Source organism: Schistocerca gregaria, chromosome 3, assembly GCF_023897955.1.
Source record: "Schistocerca gregaria isolate iqSchGreg1 chromosome 3, iqSchGreg1.2, whole genome shotgun sequence".
In the NCBI taxonomy this organism is placed as follows: Eukaryota; Metazoa; Arthropoda; class Insecta; order Orthoptera; family Acrididae; genus Schistocerca; species Schistocerca gregaria.
Window position 1 is genome coordinate 801,707,255 of NC_064922.1, and position 17,527 is coordinate 801,724,781.

The window sequence follows — 17,527 nt, forward strand, 5'->3', positions numbered from 1 at the left end:
TCCGCTTTCAATTTGGAACAAACATACCTCATTTCCTAATTTAATTTCTTCAGCATCACCTGATTTAAATCGACTACATTCCATTATCTTTGTTGGCTTTTGTTGATCTTCTTTTTGTATCTTCCATTCAAGACATTGTCTATTCCATTCAACTAATCTTCCGTGTCCGTGACTATCTCTGACCCAACCTCAATGATTTTATTTCTTCTCCCTGGATTCCGGCCCTGGGTTTAGCCGGAAAAGCTAAGGCGACCGTTCGCGAAAAGCGAGAAAACCGAGTGGAGCACTAATTTTCTTTTGGTCATAAGTAGTCTACATCTGACAAGGAACCATAATTGTAATTTTTGACCTCGTTCTAAACTGCACAAACGCTATAAATGGTGCCCTAAGACGGCATAATTTGAAACTTCATATTTTAGAAGCAGAGGATCTAAACACTCTAAGGACTGTGAGTAAAGATTACCAAAGAACATACCAGTACATTGGAGTGAAGCAAAGGAAGGAGATGCAGCTAATAGTGTAATGAAAGGAGTCAGGCAAGTATCTATAGATAATTGTCATATATTTCAAAGTTGATTCGGAAGTACATGCACAAGATTTCGTCGACATCCTTTCATATGTGTGGATTGAATTTCTGTCTAGCCCAGACTATAGTTAATGCAGCACTTTCGCTTCTGAAAAGGTTCTCAACCAGTTACATTTTCAAGTGTTGTCGTTGTGGTCCTCAGTCCAAAGGCTGGTTGATGCATCGTTCCACGATACTCTATCCTGTGCAAGCCTCTCCATCTCCAAGTAACTTCTTTAACGTACATCCTTCACAGTCTGCTTACTGTATTTATCTCTTTGTCACCCTCTGCAATTTTTACCCCCCTTGCGTCCCTCCAGTACTGAATTGGTGATCCCTTGATGCCCCAGAATGTGTACCACAACATGATCTCTTCTTCTTGTTGGGTTGCTCTACCAAGTCTTTGTCTGTCTCTGACAGAATTACAATGTCACCGGGAAAGCTTAAAGTTTTTATTTCTTCTCCCTGGCCTTTAATTTCTCCTCCAAATTTTTCTTTTGTTTCCTTTATTGCTTGCTCCTTGTACAAACTGAATAACGTCGGAGATATGCTACAAACCTGTCCCGCACCTTTTAAACCATTGCTTCCTTGTCGGGCCCCTCGACTCTTACAACTGCCATCTGGTTTGTGTACAAACTGTAAGTAGCCTCTCCCTGTATTTTGTCTCTGCCACCTTTGGAATTTTAAATACAGTATTCCAGTGAAGATTGTCGAAAGCTTTCTCTAAGTCTACAAATGCTATAAACGTAGGTTTATCTTTGTTAAACTACCTTCTCTGAGAACTTGCAGTTTCAGCATTGCCGCGCATGTTACTACATTTCTCCGGAATACTGATCTTGTCCGAGGTCGGCTTCTACCAGTTTTTCCACTCTTCTGCAAAAGATTGATGTTAGCCTTTGCTGCCTTAACTTGTTAAACAGGTGGTTCGTTAATTTTCACACCTGTTAGCACCTACTTTCTTTGGAATTGCAATTACTATATTCTTCTTTATCACAAGTACAGGTTTTCCAATAACTGCTTTGATTTTTCAGATCTAAGGATAAAACTACCAAGAAGAGTACAACTGTTGATAGGAGGACAATGTGAATGGTTTAAATTGGAAAGTGAATGGGTTAGGAGCTGAATTTAATATCAATCTAACGCGTATTGGCAAGAAAACTACATAGCTGATAGTTAATCATATTCTGGACTTATGCCAATAAGAAATCAACAGAAGCTGCATTACGGCCGTGTCACATTATAAAAGCGTACTGCGCCGAGGGCAGCCCAAGCGTCGTTGAAGGAATGCAGCAGCTGACGTAGCGCAATCCATTGGTGCTCGCTGTGGAGTGCTGCAACCTGCCACACTTCCCACTCACTTCTCCACCGCCGTAACGTATCATTCACTGTTGTCATGGCAATAGTATACAATCTGCAATGTTTGGGATTAAAACGTCGTTTCCTGTAAGTGCTCATATTTTGAGTAAGATCTGGTTAGTAGTAAATTAAAATTTTATATTTGGCCCCATTAATGTCTAAGACTTGTGTGGCAGAATAATGGCTGCTAGCAGTACCTTTAATAAAAATGTTTAAAATTTTACACAGCCTTTATGGTGTTGATCGTAGCATGTGTGGGAAAGAACATGTTCAACATTATTTAGGTCTACTTTGGTGTCCGGAGTAAGTGTATTCATGTAGGAGCATTTTCTGTCATGTATAATTTAGCGAGCCAGCCGTGCTTCCAATTGAATTCCATTTCTATTTTAATTGGGCTTTCGAAAGAATTCCAACCAATTAAAGTCATCGGTAACTCGTTATCGTTAAAATAATGTAAAAAGCGAGTAGCGGACCGATGCGCCGTTCTAAGGCAACTGCATTCAGGAAGTATTTTCATTCTTAAACTGAGTGACAACAAAAGTGGTGTTAGTTGTTTTCCTCACTATCCGCTAAGCAAATACACCCAATGCTAAATAACACGCCAAGGCACACGAACGTCCTCGTGACAGAATCACTATACAGCAGAAAGATTTTAAACCAGGAATAAAGGACCCACACCACTGTGCACAAACTTTGAGTCAAAATGAATAGAATGTAGCTTGTGGAATGAAATTAGGAATGCCGAGGGCTAACGACATCGTCAGAATTCTGCAGAAGGCATACAGAAAATATATCCGTTCAATACATTAATGCATAGACAGAAATTTAAATGACAGACTAACATAAAACGCCAAGTGCATTAACAAAGTTGCTCGATCATAGACTCATATCTCATGGAGACCGCTTGGTTTCTTTAGATCTAACAGGAACGAAAAAGCTGGAAGATCTTTTAAAACACACTGCAAATGTTCGATAACTTTTGTGGGTGGATTTCCTTATTAAATTGCTGTGGAGCAAACGCAAGTGATTACTCAAGGCTCTCTGATAAAGGTAGGCGGACGAGTGTCAATAAACGAATGAAATATAACTCTTAGTCAACATTTGAGAAAGTTAAAGCTAAGGTAATCAAGGATGGAAGTTAATCACAGTATGTGGTATTTAGTAAGAACTGTGTAAGACATTCATTACCTTGAAAATCAAAATTAATGATCATCACAGAAAATATTATGTGTAAAAGCGATGACTCCTGTCAATCTAAGTTACTACGAAAAGTGAATTATGGATGAATGATTTCTTTAATACTTACTGTATCAAATTATATCATACATGCGAAGAACACATACAATGCATTTTCAGATATAAATATACTATAGTCACATTATACTTTTGTTACAGCTATACACAGACACACACACACACACACACACACACACACACACACACACACACACACACACACACACACACACACGCACAAACACACACACACACACATTGGGATTTTTAGAAATAGCAACCAGTGATGTCTGGCAGAAACCCCAGAGGCCCATCACAATAAAGGGACACAAACAGAACACCAGGGGAAGCTACCAACTGCTAGAACCTGTAACACATTTAGAGGAAGATGTGGTCTCTGACCACTATTGATTATGAACTGTAGACTAAAACTGAAGGAATTGAAGAAAAGAAGTAAATTAAGGAGATGGGACTTGGGTATGTTGAAGGACACAGAGGTCATAGACATTGACTTGAATAGGGGAAAGTATAATAGTAGAAGATGAAATAGTGAAGGCAGCAGAGGATTAAACAGGTAGAAGGATATTGCCTAGTAGAAATCCTAGTACAATCGAGGACATATTGAATTTAATTGATGAAAGGAGAAAAATATGGATGTGCAGCAAATGAAGCAGGCGAAAAGAAGTAAAAATGTGTAAAATGTGAGATCGACAAGAAATGCCAAGTAGCTAGTCAGTAATGGGTACAAGACATATTTAAGTACGCAGAACCATTATAACTATTTGAAATAGTGATACAGCCTATAAGAAAATTGAATAGACCTTTGAAGAAAAGTAAAACATATGTATGAGTGTCAAGAACTCAGATGGAAAGACAGTACGAAGCAAAGAAAGAGAAACTTACAGGTGAAAGGTACAGAAGGCCAATACAGGGGACTTGTGCTTCAAAGAAATATTATAGAATGAGAAATGGGTATAGAGGAAAATCATACACCTGATATGATACTACGAGAATAAGCTAACAGGGTACTGAAAGATTTAAGTCGAAATAAGGCTCGTGGAGTAGATGGAATTCCGTCAGAACAACAGTTCCATCTGTTATACGACATGCGTGACACAGGAGAAATACCGTTAGATTGCAAGAAGAATATATAATTCCAATTCTAAAGATATTAGGTGCTAACAGGTGTGAAAATTACCGAACTATCAGTTTAATAAGTCATGCAAAATATTAACACTAATTGCTTACAGGAAAATGGAAAACCGGTAGAAACCGATCTGGGCGAAGATTACTTTGGATTCCGGAGTAAATAGGAATAACTGAAGCAATATTGACCGTACGATATATATTAAATGATGGGTTAATGAATGACAGTCCCTCGTTTATTGCTTTTGCAGATTTAGAGAAACCTTTTACAACGTCAACTATAATACATTCTTTGAAATTCTGAAGGTAGGAGGAGTACAACACAAGGGGGCGAAAGCATATATAAAAGTTCTATAGAAACCAGGTGACAGTTATAAGAGTCGAGAGACATGAACGAGGAGCAGTGGTTGAGAAAGGAGTGAGACAGTGCTCCAACCTATGCTCATTGTTATTCAGTCTGTACATTAAGCAAGCAGGAGAGGTAACTGAAGGATAACGTGGAGTAGGTGTTATTCAGGGACAAGAAATAAAAACTCGGAGGTTAGTCGGGGACATTGTAGTGCTCTCAGAGACAGCAGAGCAGTTCTAAGAGCAGTTGCACGGAGCGGACAGCGTCTTGAAATGCGGATATAAGAAGAACATCAACAAAACAAAAGTAACGAAATGTAGTCGAATTAAATCAGGGGATGCTGAAAGGACAAGGTAAGAAAACAATACACCGAAAGCAGTAAATGAGTTATGTTATTTGGGCAGTGAAATAACTGATGAGCGCCGATGCAGGGTGGCGAAAACTGTGGACTATGTCAAGAAAAGCGTTTCAGAAACAGAGAAATTTACTAACATTGTATATATATTTAAGTTATAGGACATCTCTTCTGAAGGTATGTATTTTGACTGTAGCCTTGTACGGAATTGCAAAGTGTATTATAAACAGTTCAGAACAAAGGAGAATATAAGTCTTTGATATGTGTCGCTACAGAAGAATTCTGGTTATTAGATGGGTAGATCATGTAACCAATGATGAGATACAGAATAGAATATACGAGAAACGAATGTGTGACTTTACTTGACTAAAAGAAGAAAACTATTGAGAGGACACATTCTGAGACATCAATAGATCACCAGTTCTGCACTGGAGGCAGGTAGGGGGAGTGTGTAGAGGAAGACTGCGTGATGATCAAGTTATAAATGATGTAGGTTGTCATGGATCTTCGGCGATGAAGAGTCTTGCACTTGATAGAGCCGCGTGGAGAGCTGCATTTCACCTGTCTTCGGACTGAAGGCCACATGTATATAAAATTAAGTCACTTCCTAAAGTGAGTCTGTCTGTGTAGATTAATCTCAAGAATTTTAATCCAGTTTCGACTAATAAATACACTGAGTCACGAGGAAGGGTTTGTGTATGCAAATTTCCCATAAGCTGCCTCAATTACGACGAAATAAAGTTGTAAGAACGATGCCATTGCCTCCTAGTGAAAAGTCGTCATTACTCGAGAGAGCAGCAGTGCCTTGAGGACGAAACAATTGGAATCCACTTTGCCGTTAGGTTGTGGGATCGATTCTCGGCTCTGAAATTTTATTTTCACCCTCTCTTTTAAACAAGCATTCACCTATGATGCGTTGATATCTTATGTGTAATCAGTTTTCAGACTAATGTGATGCCACCCACCACAAATATCTGACCTGTGCCAGTGTTTTAATGTTTGAGTATCATTTTCAGCAGACGATCTTGAAACCTGGTAGTTAAAGAAGGTAAGACTCGGTTGCAATTGTGGGCGGCGGTAATCAGTTACTATTGGTCCCTCTTACAGATTCAGCAATAAATAAAGATAGCACACGTTATTAATGAAAGAATAAACAACTTCATGATTAATAGTGCTTTCAGTGCATTACAATTTTCCAAATGAGCATAAAATACAGAAACAGCAAATAATGATTAAAAAACAAGCCAATTTGATCCCGATTAGAATTTTAAGGCAAGTAACCAGTCACGGCTTACAAACACACTGTAACACAGCAGTGCAATAGCAAAGGTTAATTTAAAAAGACAGGCAACTGACCACCAATCGAATGAGACAAAATGATGGTAAACTTGCTAGCACAACCGTTTAAACTTGGTGTAACGCCAAGAATGGAAATTACATAAAAAACTTTAAAAAGGTACAGAAAAAGTGTAAATACAACAGCAAATGTTAATTTAAAAGGACAAGCAACTGATCACCAAACAGATGAGCAAAATCATGGTAAACTTGGTAGCACAATCACTGAAACCGGCTGTAATGGCAATTTTATAAAATGATTTAGAAACATACAATAAAACAGCAAATACAATAATAAACTATAAGGGCCAGTCACAGACGGTACACCAGGAACCCACCTCTGAGTAGGCCCGAAAAAAAAAAAAAAAAAACACTTTCGTGAGAAGTGAGATAGGCAAGAGTTGCGTACACTTCAAACGATGGTAAATCAGACTAGTGACAGTCTAACGAATGACTTATGATAATCTTTCTAAGACTTAATGACGTCCAATAAACAAAATGCAAGATGTAAAATTACGCCAAAGCCGCAACCGGCGGTCAGGTCTCCCTCCGCAGAATACTGTGCTTAGTGCGCCCGTAATGAGAAAGGAATCATTGCCACCAAAGTAGAAGAACCGACAATCAACCTACAATCAAGATAGCTGTCAATACGACACACCTGTGTGGACAGCAGCGGGAAGGCGAGGAAACGTACACTGTTGTTACATATAACCCCCAGGGCACGTAACTGGGGCGTTAGCGGTCACGAGGCAGGAAAAATACCACTGGTTAAATTTACCAAATAGTAACAAACTTAAAGCAATAAATTGAAATTGGAAGTCCAGGAAAGCTAATCAGATCCAACTTCCCCAAGCACTACACACGTTGCTCTTCACCTTGGCAACACCACCAGAAGCAACACGGACCCTAGTGACTGGAGGGATCGCAAGATCTCAAAATGGTGGGGGTTTCTCTACTTGAATCCGAATGCACTCAAAGCTTGCAGGACCCAGTTCACGACGAGGTCGTGCTCTCTCCTGGCCACAGGCCTTCGATCCGGCAGTTCCTGGGCGCCGTCTGTGGTCCCAGCGTGTTACTGCACTGCGCGGACTTAGCTCCTCCTCTTCCCAACCGAACTGCACACTGTCTGAACCCAGAAGAATCATGACGTCGCCCCAAAGATAGGGACACAGTTACTACATATCGATAATCGCCGCTGCTGCCACTAGCGCACAGGCAACGCTTGCGAAACCAAGTGGCACCAGTTAACACGAGAAGAAGGCAAACAACCGCAACAATGTAAACTAAATGTCTGGCATCCAATAGAGGATGGAATCCTACAAACAGCAACAATCGAGCCGCAGCACGGGTCAGTCCCCACTTGCTAGGTATATTCCGATCTCTATCTTCCTCTATGGTTTTTACCTGTATGGCTCCCTCTAGTAGCATGGAAGTTATTCCCTGATGTGTTGACACATGTGCTACCCTCCCATACGTTCCTCTTGAAAGCGTTTTCCATATTTTCCTCTCCTCGCCGATTCTATGGATAACCTCCTCATACTTTCGATTCTCTTGTGTTCAGGTTTCCCACCTCCATGTTTCTCTACCATATGATGCTGTGCTCCAGACGTACATTAACAGAATTTTTCCTCAAATTAAGGCCTATGTTTGATACTAGTAGACTTCTCTCGATCAGGAATTCTCTTTTTGCCGTGCTAGTCTACCTTTTATGTCCTCCATGCTCCGTCTGTCATATGTAATTCTGCTACCTAGGTAATAGAATTCCCTCATCTACTTTATGAACACTGTTTCTGACGTTAAGTTAGTCACTTCTCTCACTTCAGCTGTTTCTCATCACTTTCGTCTTTCTTCGATTTACTCTCAACCTGTATACTGTAATAATTTGGCTGGTGATTGCATCCAACACATCCTGTAATTCTTCTTTACTTTGACTAAGGGTAGCAATGTCATCAGCGAATCTTATCACTGATGTCCCTTTGCCTTGAATTTTAATCCCAGTCATGAACCTTGTATTCTTGCATGGATGACGCCATTCCAAAACTCTGATGATATACTACCTGTCTCGTATATTCTACACACAGACATGAACAGTCATTTTGTTGCCACTTCCTCACAGTGATTTTACAAAATCTGGTCGAATGTTATCTGTCCATTCTGCCAAGTTTGCTCTTAAGTCGTGCAAAGATCTATTAATTTCAAACTCTAATATTGGGTACCCTGCCTCTTCCCTGTCGACTCCTGTTTCTTCGTCTGTCACGTCAGCAGACAGGTTCTCCCTTTCAGTATATTCTTTCCACCTACTGCTCTCTTCTGCATGTAACACTGGAATTTCCATTGTACTCTTAATATTACTGCCAAAATATTTAGTTTTGACAAAGGTTGTTTCGATTTTTCTGTGTGCAGAGTCTGTGCTTCCGATAGGCATTTCTTTTTCGATTGATCACACTTCTCGTGCAGCTGTTTCATCTTATCTTCCGCGCACTTCCTGTTTATTTCATTCCAAATGACTTGTATTTGTGTATTTCAGAATGACCCCGAACACCTATATTTTTCTTCCCAATTTCTGTTATTGCCCTTCTTGAGATGTGCATTCCTTATCAACCTAAATACCTGTTTAGCTATCCCTTACGGCAGTATTTTAGCCTCAGAGAACATCAAGCTTATATATGTATTCCTTTCTACTTCCGTACCCCACTTCTTGCGCACTGATTCGTCCTGACTAGTCTGTTAAACTTCAGGCCACTGTTAGACGTTACTAAATATTGTGATCTGTGTCTACATCTCCATCTGCGTACGCCTCTCTTTAATAGAGTATTCGCTATTACTTGCTTAAATTTATTGCACAACTCAATCTTTCTCCTCTCTTATTCCTAGTGCGAGTCTCATATTCTCTCATAATTCTTACCTCTACTCCTTTCCCTACTGCTGCATCCTAATCCCCCAAAACTGTTAGCACTCCTCTCCCTTTACGCACTGATACCCGTTCAGTACCCTCGTATACTTTCTCGATCCCTTCATCTTTTGCTTGCGTCGTCGACATATGTATCTGAACTAATAAATGAAGAAATGGCGGTTTTTATTTACAAAACTGATATTTCTGTGCTTGCTGTGCATAGTGGTCACGCAGACAGACGTACTAAAGTTGGCAGAGTAGGTTGCCTGCCGAATCGGATAACAACAACGCTATCACAGAACTAGCCGCATTAACTCACTCTCTGCTGTACCTCTATTATAACGAATCCTACTCCCTTTATACCATTTGCTGTTATTGTTAATATTACCATATACTCATCTGACCATAAACCTTTGTCTTCTTTCTGTTTCACTCTACAGACCTCCATTAAGCGTCACCATTTCCGTTTTCAGGTTTTCTAACTTCGCTGCGAATTCAAACTTCTTACATTCCATGCCCTGATTCATAGAACGTTATCCTATCTCTGGTTATTCAATCTTTTTCTCATTATCACCTTCCCATTTACTGTCCCCTCCGCAGATCCTAATGGGGAGCTAGTCCAGAATCTTTTGGGGATGGGGGATCATCACGAAACTTTTTCAATTGCCGGCCGTCTCCTGTGAATACATATTATGTATCTTCAATGCAGTGGTTTCCATTGTTTTCTGCATCCTCATACCATTGGCGATTGCTTCAATACAGTGGTTTCCATTGTCTTCTGCATCCTCATACCATTAGCGATTGCTGATTCTTCCACCTTTCAAGGAAATTTTCTCACCCAAAGTGGAAGAGAGTTTCCTGAACCTCTGTTCGCTCCTCCGCCCTCTGTAACAAGACCGTTGACAAAATGAAAGTGACGTCTTAGTCTAAATCCTCGGCATGCACTGCTCAAGATTTTTGTTAGTAAACAATGACGCAGTTCTAACCCGGAATTGAAAACGTTTTGATTCCTAGTCAAACGTGCTGTCCCTAGACCTTGTATGCTTATGTGGAAATACATGTAATATGTTGACAATCTGAGAATGCCAATTTCATCTTAGATTAGCAACTGAAATTCTCACGTTTAAACTGCTGCAAATTATTCAGACAAATGACAGTGAATTACTCAGCTTTGCGTAATAAATATGAGCAATAATGAATAGAGGACCACCTCGTCAGCGGACTGTTGTATGAAACTTACAGTTTGAAATAACCATATTTTTTCAACCAGTGGTTTCCCTGCGATTGTTTTGCAAAAAAATCCACGGCGGTAAAGTATGATTCTAAAATATTTAATCTTTTATTTCTTATGGTAGAAGTAAAACATTTCCCGGAAAACAACTGCAACCACTTTACTTCGTTTCAATACAAGACGTTCTTTCAGCAGCACATCGGATGTCTTACCTTTCAATTTTCTGGCATCCTTGAATCAGATCTATATGTGGTCGCGGTACTTTGCGTGATACCGCGAAAAAGTCTGCCATGAAGAGCCCACCAGAAGAACTATGGCAATGGTACTCAAAATGCGTCACAGATTCTACTATCCATCACAACAGAAGTTCTGTAACACGAGCTAAGTTCCGTAACACGAGCTAAAGATAAAGACTGATGAGCCAAAACGTTATGACCACCTGGTTAATAGCTGGTTTGCCCGGCTCTGGAACGAAATACATCACTGATTCTGTTGTATCAGGGATCCGACAGTTTGGTGGTAAGTTTGCGAAGGTATGTAGCATTAGATGTCTACGCAAATGTCATGCATTTCGTGTAAACAAAGGGCCGCTGATTTGAGTACGCGATGATGGCATCCGATAGTGACCCATGCCGGTTCCATAGGATTTACGTCAGGCGAATTTGGTCGCTATAAAATTGACGTGAGTTGACTGTAATGCTGGTCAAACCAATGTAGCAGGGTTCTGGCTCCGAGACACTGACAATTATACTACAGAAAGAGTACATGGCAGTCGGGAAAGACACCAGGTATGAAGGGATGCAGGTGGTTCGTAGCTGTCAGTGTGACTTATATTTCAACCTCAGATCCCATGCAAACGTAGTAAAGTGTTTCCCATGGCAGAATACTGCTCCTAACAGCCTGCGTCCGTTGCACGATGCAGGTTTCGAGCTGGCGCTCACCACCATGAAGGTGATTGTGGAGACGACATTCGACTTAGCGTTGCAAAAATGTGAGTCAGCCGAAAAGCCAACTCATTTCGACTGATCGACGGCCCAATCTCGATGGTCCCGAGCCCACTGCAGTCTTAGCTGTCGTCGTCGCTGGGTGAACATGTGAACATGTAGGGGTGGTCTGCTGCGGAGCCCCATGTTCAATAATGTACGATGAACGGTGTTCTTCGACAAACTTGTGCGTGCACCAACGTTGTTCTCTTTCGGCAGAGAAGCCAAAGGTCACCATTTACCCTACTTTACAGATCAGAGAAGCCTCTGAAGCCCACGTTCTGTAAACACGGACGTGGTGCCATATAGCGCCTAGTGGTAGTTTCAATGTCCTCCTACCTTTTTCCGTAGATTCTCACGAGAGTAGCACGTGATCATTACACCAGCTTCGTCGTATAGATATACATGATCAAAGGCTCAGCCTAATAATAATCTGCCCTTTGTCGAAGTTGCTTATCTCAATGAATTTTCCCATTTGCAGCCCATATCTTCGGTCGGGTGAAGACCCGTCCATGCCTGCTCCGCGTATAGAGCGTCGCAACGCAGAGCGCAGCATCTAACCTTCAGTTGGACAGCGGTCATAATTTTTTTTGCTTATCAGTGTACATCGTGAGTGGCTTTTCCTACTTTTTTTATTTATTTGTTCCATCTCAGCCAGCCTCCGATGCATATTTAATGACACACACACACACATACGCCCATGATTTACATACTATATTTACGTTCTGGTTGTCACTTCCCTCCAATCATTTTACGTGTTACGAAAGAATTTTCTAAATCCCTTCTGCCTTATTTCATCGCAAGGTTAATAAATCTCTGTTAAATCCTGACAATCATACTCGATCCCGTATGTCTTCGGTACTGGCACTCATATCTTCAAACAGTCACGCTCAGTGCTTTCACAACCCACCTCCTCTCACTCCTCTTATTGTAGAATTGCCATTGCACACTTAGTGTGGCCAATCTCTCTTTTGGTTTCACTGAACTCTGTTTTGGTTTTAAAATATTCTGAATCAGTTCTTCGCCGCCCCTCTCCCCCTTACTGCTACTGTTTGTTTTTCTGTTGCAATTCCCTATTGGCTCATCAAGACTTTCTAAGTTACTCTTTTATTTCTATCTTTCCCTGAACTTTTTCTACTTCGTCCATTTGTCGCTAACCTGTTCCCAAGATTTATTCCCATTTACCTTGCCTGAACATACGTTCGTCTCGCTTCCGTGATTGCCCATTTTCGCGATGCACACTCCTCAATAAATAAGATGCCAGCTGTGGTATTCATTGTCGCAGTATCTATCGCTTTACAGAAGTTAAAACGAGTTCCGTAATTCCCGACGAGTTTCTTAAACTTCTATCAGGTCTTCATCATTACTAAATTGTCATCCGAATCTATATCTGCTCCTGGGTATTACTTGTCATCCAATACCTAATTTCGGAATCTCTGTCTTCCCATGATGAAATCTAGTAGGTATCCTCTCGTCTCTCCAGGCGTTTTCCAGCTATATTTGATATTATTTTGATTTTTTTAACGGCGTATTATTGGATATAATTTTTTTCTCATTTCTACTATCAAGCCCATATTCTCCCGTTACTCCTTCCTCTGTTCCGTTCACTATTACAGCGTTTTAATCGCCCAGGATTTTAGATTATCAATTCCCTTAACGTGCCGAACAATCTGATCAGTAGCCTCTAACTCTATCTACACCTATTCATTATCTGCTTGTGACATTTGCATATTTTTGAATTAATGTTGTTAAGATTTGGTCTGCTGTCATTTCTGCCTAGAGCAACCCTACCACAGAACTGTTCACAGTCATTATCTCTGTGCTCTGCTTTCCTGTAAACAACGAATACGTTGTTCCTATAACGCCATTTTCTACAACTGCATAACGTCTGATTTTTGAACATCATGTTTGCTGTTACTAGTTGAAATTTGTTGCAGGTAATTACTCTATCTTTTCTTATTAACAAACCCATATTCTCCCGTTACTCTTTCCGCTATTGCTTTCGCTATTTATGCCACCGACCATTCATCCTCATTTCCTTTTCTCGTGGCACTCTCAGATATGCGCATATGAGAGTTACTCAGGTATATTTGCGAGGGTACGTCATTATGACATTGTCCTTCAATTTCCGGCCACGTATCCTGTGGACACACATTATGTGTCCTTCTGAATCGTCATGCCGTTGATAATTGCTCATTCTCTCACTTTTTAGGGAATAGTTTCCCTTCATGTTGGCTAGAGGTTCCCTTTCTGCTGCTTCATTTCCATTGGGAAGGGAAATCTTGGATGTACTTCGGTAAATACAGTCACCGGCCAGCACTTCAGATATGTGATAGAAGAGGAAGGCGAGAAGTAACATTGCTATCAGACGCTGGAGAGCTAATGGTTATTCACAACACTGTAATCTCTTTTGTGTCCGCGAAGTTCTATTCATCCCTGGGCACGTAAAATCCAGTTTTCATTTGAAGCACTCGGCATTGTTTATGACTGTCTTCGGACAGAATTTCCTGGCGTCTCTTCTCCGAATGTTACGCTCAATGCAGCTTGTTATGGATATCGACGTCACCTCGCTCCCCTTCAGAACAAAAGCTCAAAAACGCTCATTATACCGTTGCTGAACTGCAATAACTATCTCCCAGTCTCCGTCTCACAAATGCGGCTTGTAATCTCATCGTCTGGAGGAGAACTGCCTTCCGTGAAGAGTCCTACTTAGAACTGAACCAAAACGACAACCGAAGAAGCGTTTGGAGACGCCCCAAACAATGGTTGGATACCAACTCGACTGTCTCCCGGATTTCGGCCTGACATGCAGGTGTGATGACCTGGAGTGCCTTTTTTGGTTGGGCGGGGGGGGGGGGGGGTTCATCAGTCATCAATCTTCTGTTTGGTTTGATGCTGCCCACCTCGAATTCCTATCCCGAGCCAACCTACGTAACCAGTTATTTGCTGGATGTATTACAATTTCTGTTTTCCTCTACAGTTTTTGCCCTCTAAAGTTCTCTTTGGTGCCACGGAATTTATTCGATGATGTCTTAACGGATATCGTATCGTCCCGCCTGTCTCTCCTATCTGTCAGAGCATCGCGTATACTACTTTCCTCGCCGATTCTCTGGACAACCTCCTCATTCCTTATCTTATCAGTCCACATAATTTTCAACGTTCTTCTGAAACACCACATCTCAAATGTCTTAGTCTCCTCTTTTCTGGTTTTCCAACAGACCGTGTTTCACTACCATCGTACATTCTCAGTAATTTCTACCTCAAATTGAGGCACATGTCTCATACTAGAAGAGTTTTCCTGACCAAGGCTGCCCTTTTTGAAAGTGCTAGTGTGGTTTTGATGTCCTCCTTGCACCGACTGTGATGGGTATTTTGTTGCCTAGGTAGCGGAATTACTTAACTTCGTGTACTTCATGATCACGAACCCTTACGTTAGGTTTCTCGGTGTTCTCATTTCTGCTTTTTGTGTTCTCATTTCTACTACTTTTCTTCTTTATTCTGTACTCATTAGAGCGGTCCATTCAGCAGATCCCGTAATTCTTCTTCACTTTCAGTGAGGATAACCATGTCATCAGCGAATCTTATCATCGACATAATTTCGACATGGAATTTAACTCCACCTTCAAACCTTTCTCAGGTTTCCGTCATTGCTTCTACGATGTGTAGATTGAATGGCTGTTGTGAAAGACTATTTCCTTGTGTTATACCTTTTCTAATCGCACTAATTCGTTCTTCTACTATTACTCTTATTGTTCCCTCTTGGTTCTTGTAAAGATTGTACATCATCCGTCTTTCCCTACAGCTCACCACTATTTTTCTCATATTTTCAGACGTCTTGCATGATTTTTTCCAGGTTAAAAAATTTATGAACTGTCTCGATCTTTCTTCAGGCATGCATCTTTTATAAACTGCAACGTCAGAACTGCCTCTCTGTTGACTTTACCATATCTAAAATGAGACTGATCGTCTTGTAACGCATTCTCAACTTTCTTTTCCGTTTTTCTGTTTATTACTGATGCCAGCAAATGGATGTATGAGCTGTTAAGCCGAATGTGCGAAAATTCTCGCACTTGTTGGCTCTTGCAGTCTCGGAAATTATGTCGACAATGTTTTTTTCGAAAGTGTGATGGCATACCACACATACGCGAATAATCGTTAGTCGTTTCGTTGCCGCTCCCCAATGAGTTTAGAAATTCTGATGGAATGTTATGGATCAAGTATCTCTTCTATATCTACTAATGTTTCTTTTCCTGTCACGTCATAAGACAAGTCCCCCTCCTCAACACGCCTTCAGTGTACTCCTTCTCCTTATCAACTCCCTCCTCTGCATTTGACTGTAGAGTTCCCATTGCACTCTTAACGTTACCGAAGGTTGTTTTGATTTTTATATATGCTGATTCAGTCCTTCCGACAATCTTTCTTTTTGATTTCATTATATTTTTCCTGCAGTCATTTTGCCTTAGTTTCCCTGTGCTTCTCGTTTCTTTCATTCAAAACTGACTTTTATTTCTATATTCCTGAATTTCCCTAAACATTTTTGTACTTCCTTCTTTCATCGATCACATGAAGTATTTCTTGTTTTAGCTATGGTTTCTTCGCTGTTGTTCCTATATTTTTTCTTTTCAGCTTCTGTGATTGCCCTTTTTAGAGATGTCCATTGCTCTTCGACTGAACTGCTTACTAAACCAATCCATATTGCAGTATTTATAGCCTCAGCGAACTTCACGCTTGTCTCCTCATTCCTTAGCACTTCAATACCGCTCTTATTCTGGGACTGAATTTCCTAACTAGTCACTTACATTTCAGCCTACTCGTCATCACAAGTAACTGTGATCTGACGTGAATCAATATTTGCTCCTTAGTGCGCCTTACAATCTAGTATCAGATTTCGTAATCTCTGACTGAGCATGATGTAATCTTACTGAAATCTTCCCGTCTCTCCCCGCATTTTCCAAGTATAACTCCTCCTCTTGTTTTTCTGTAACAGACTATTCCCTATTACTAGCAAGATATTTACTGCAGAATTCAATTAGTCTTTCTCCCCACTCATTCCTAGTACCAACGCCATATTGTGCGGTAACCCTTTGTTCTATTCCTTCATCTACAACCAGAATTCCAGTCCCCCGAGACTATTAGATTTATATTTCTCTTTGGTACTGAGTTACGTATTCAGAAGCTTTTTAGATATTCTGTATCTCTTCATCTTCTGGTTGCAACATGGGCATTTAAACCTGAATTCTTGTTGTCAGTGTTGATTTTCTGTCGATTCGCATTAGAACTGATAGTAGTAACGCAGTCTCTGACATACCTCCCTACTCATAACAACTCCTACTACCTTATTTTCATAACAGGCTCCCTTTAGTTGTGATCCAGGAGCCATGACGGCACTGTTGTACGTCGACGATAACCTAACTTTTGTTTAGTCGCCCTTCATGATAAGCCATCCTAGACTTACATTTCTGTAACATAATGACACCCCCGTACGGCTAGAGTTTCTAATGTTGTGTTTGTGCCTGCCAATCCCTATCTTGACCTACAAGGCTAGCCAATCTCTCCCCAGTTGGTTCGATATCCCTCAGGAAGATATCCGACAACTCAATCAGTGCCAGGTCGAATAACTGCTTGTTTAAGGGGCGAGGTGGACCAACGTGTTACTGAGTTACACAATTTGTGAAGGTTTTCCGAATTTTATCTTAGACTGTATAACGAACATATTTAAGGTTTGTTTTGGAAGTTTTGAATTTCAGTGAATTTTACTAAACGATGATTGCAAGCAGCTTGTCATCATGGTCCAAAAGTTTTTTAGTCGTCGGAATTCTTAATGGTTTCATGCTCGTTGACACGGCAGCTTCCTTCTCACTCTGCACACGGGAATTTGAACCGTTGCCACCTCTTTCACTTGCAATATTGGAGTTTGTTAATATTTGTACCTCAGTTTCTATTTGAAGATTCGTTTGCAAAACCCATTAATAATGAATAATGAGCGTATGGCATTGGTGGCCGGGAGACCCCTCGCAGGGCGGTTCGGCCGACGCACCACAAGTTCTTTAACGCCACTTCGGCGACTTGCGAGTGAAT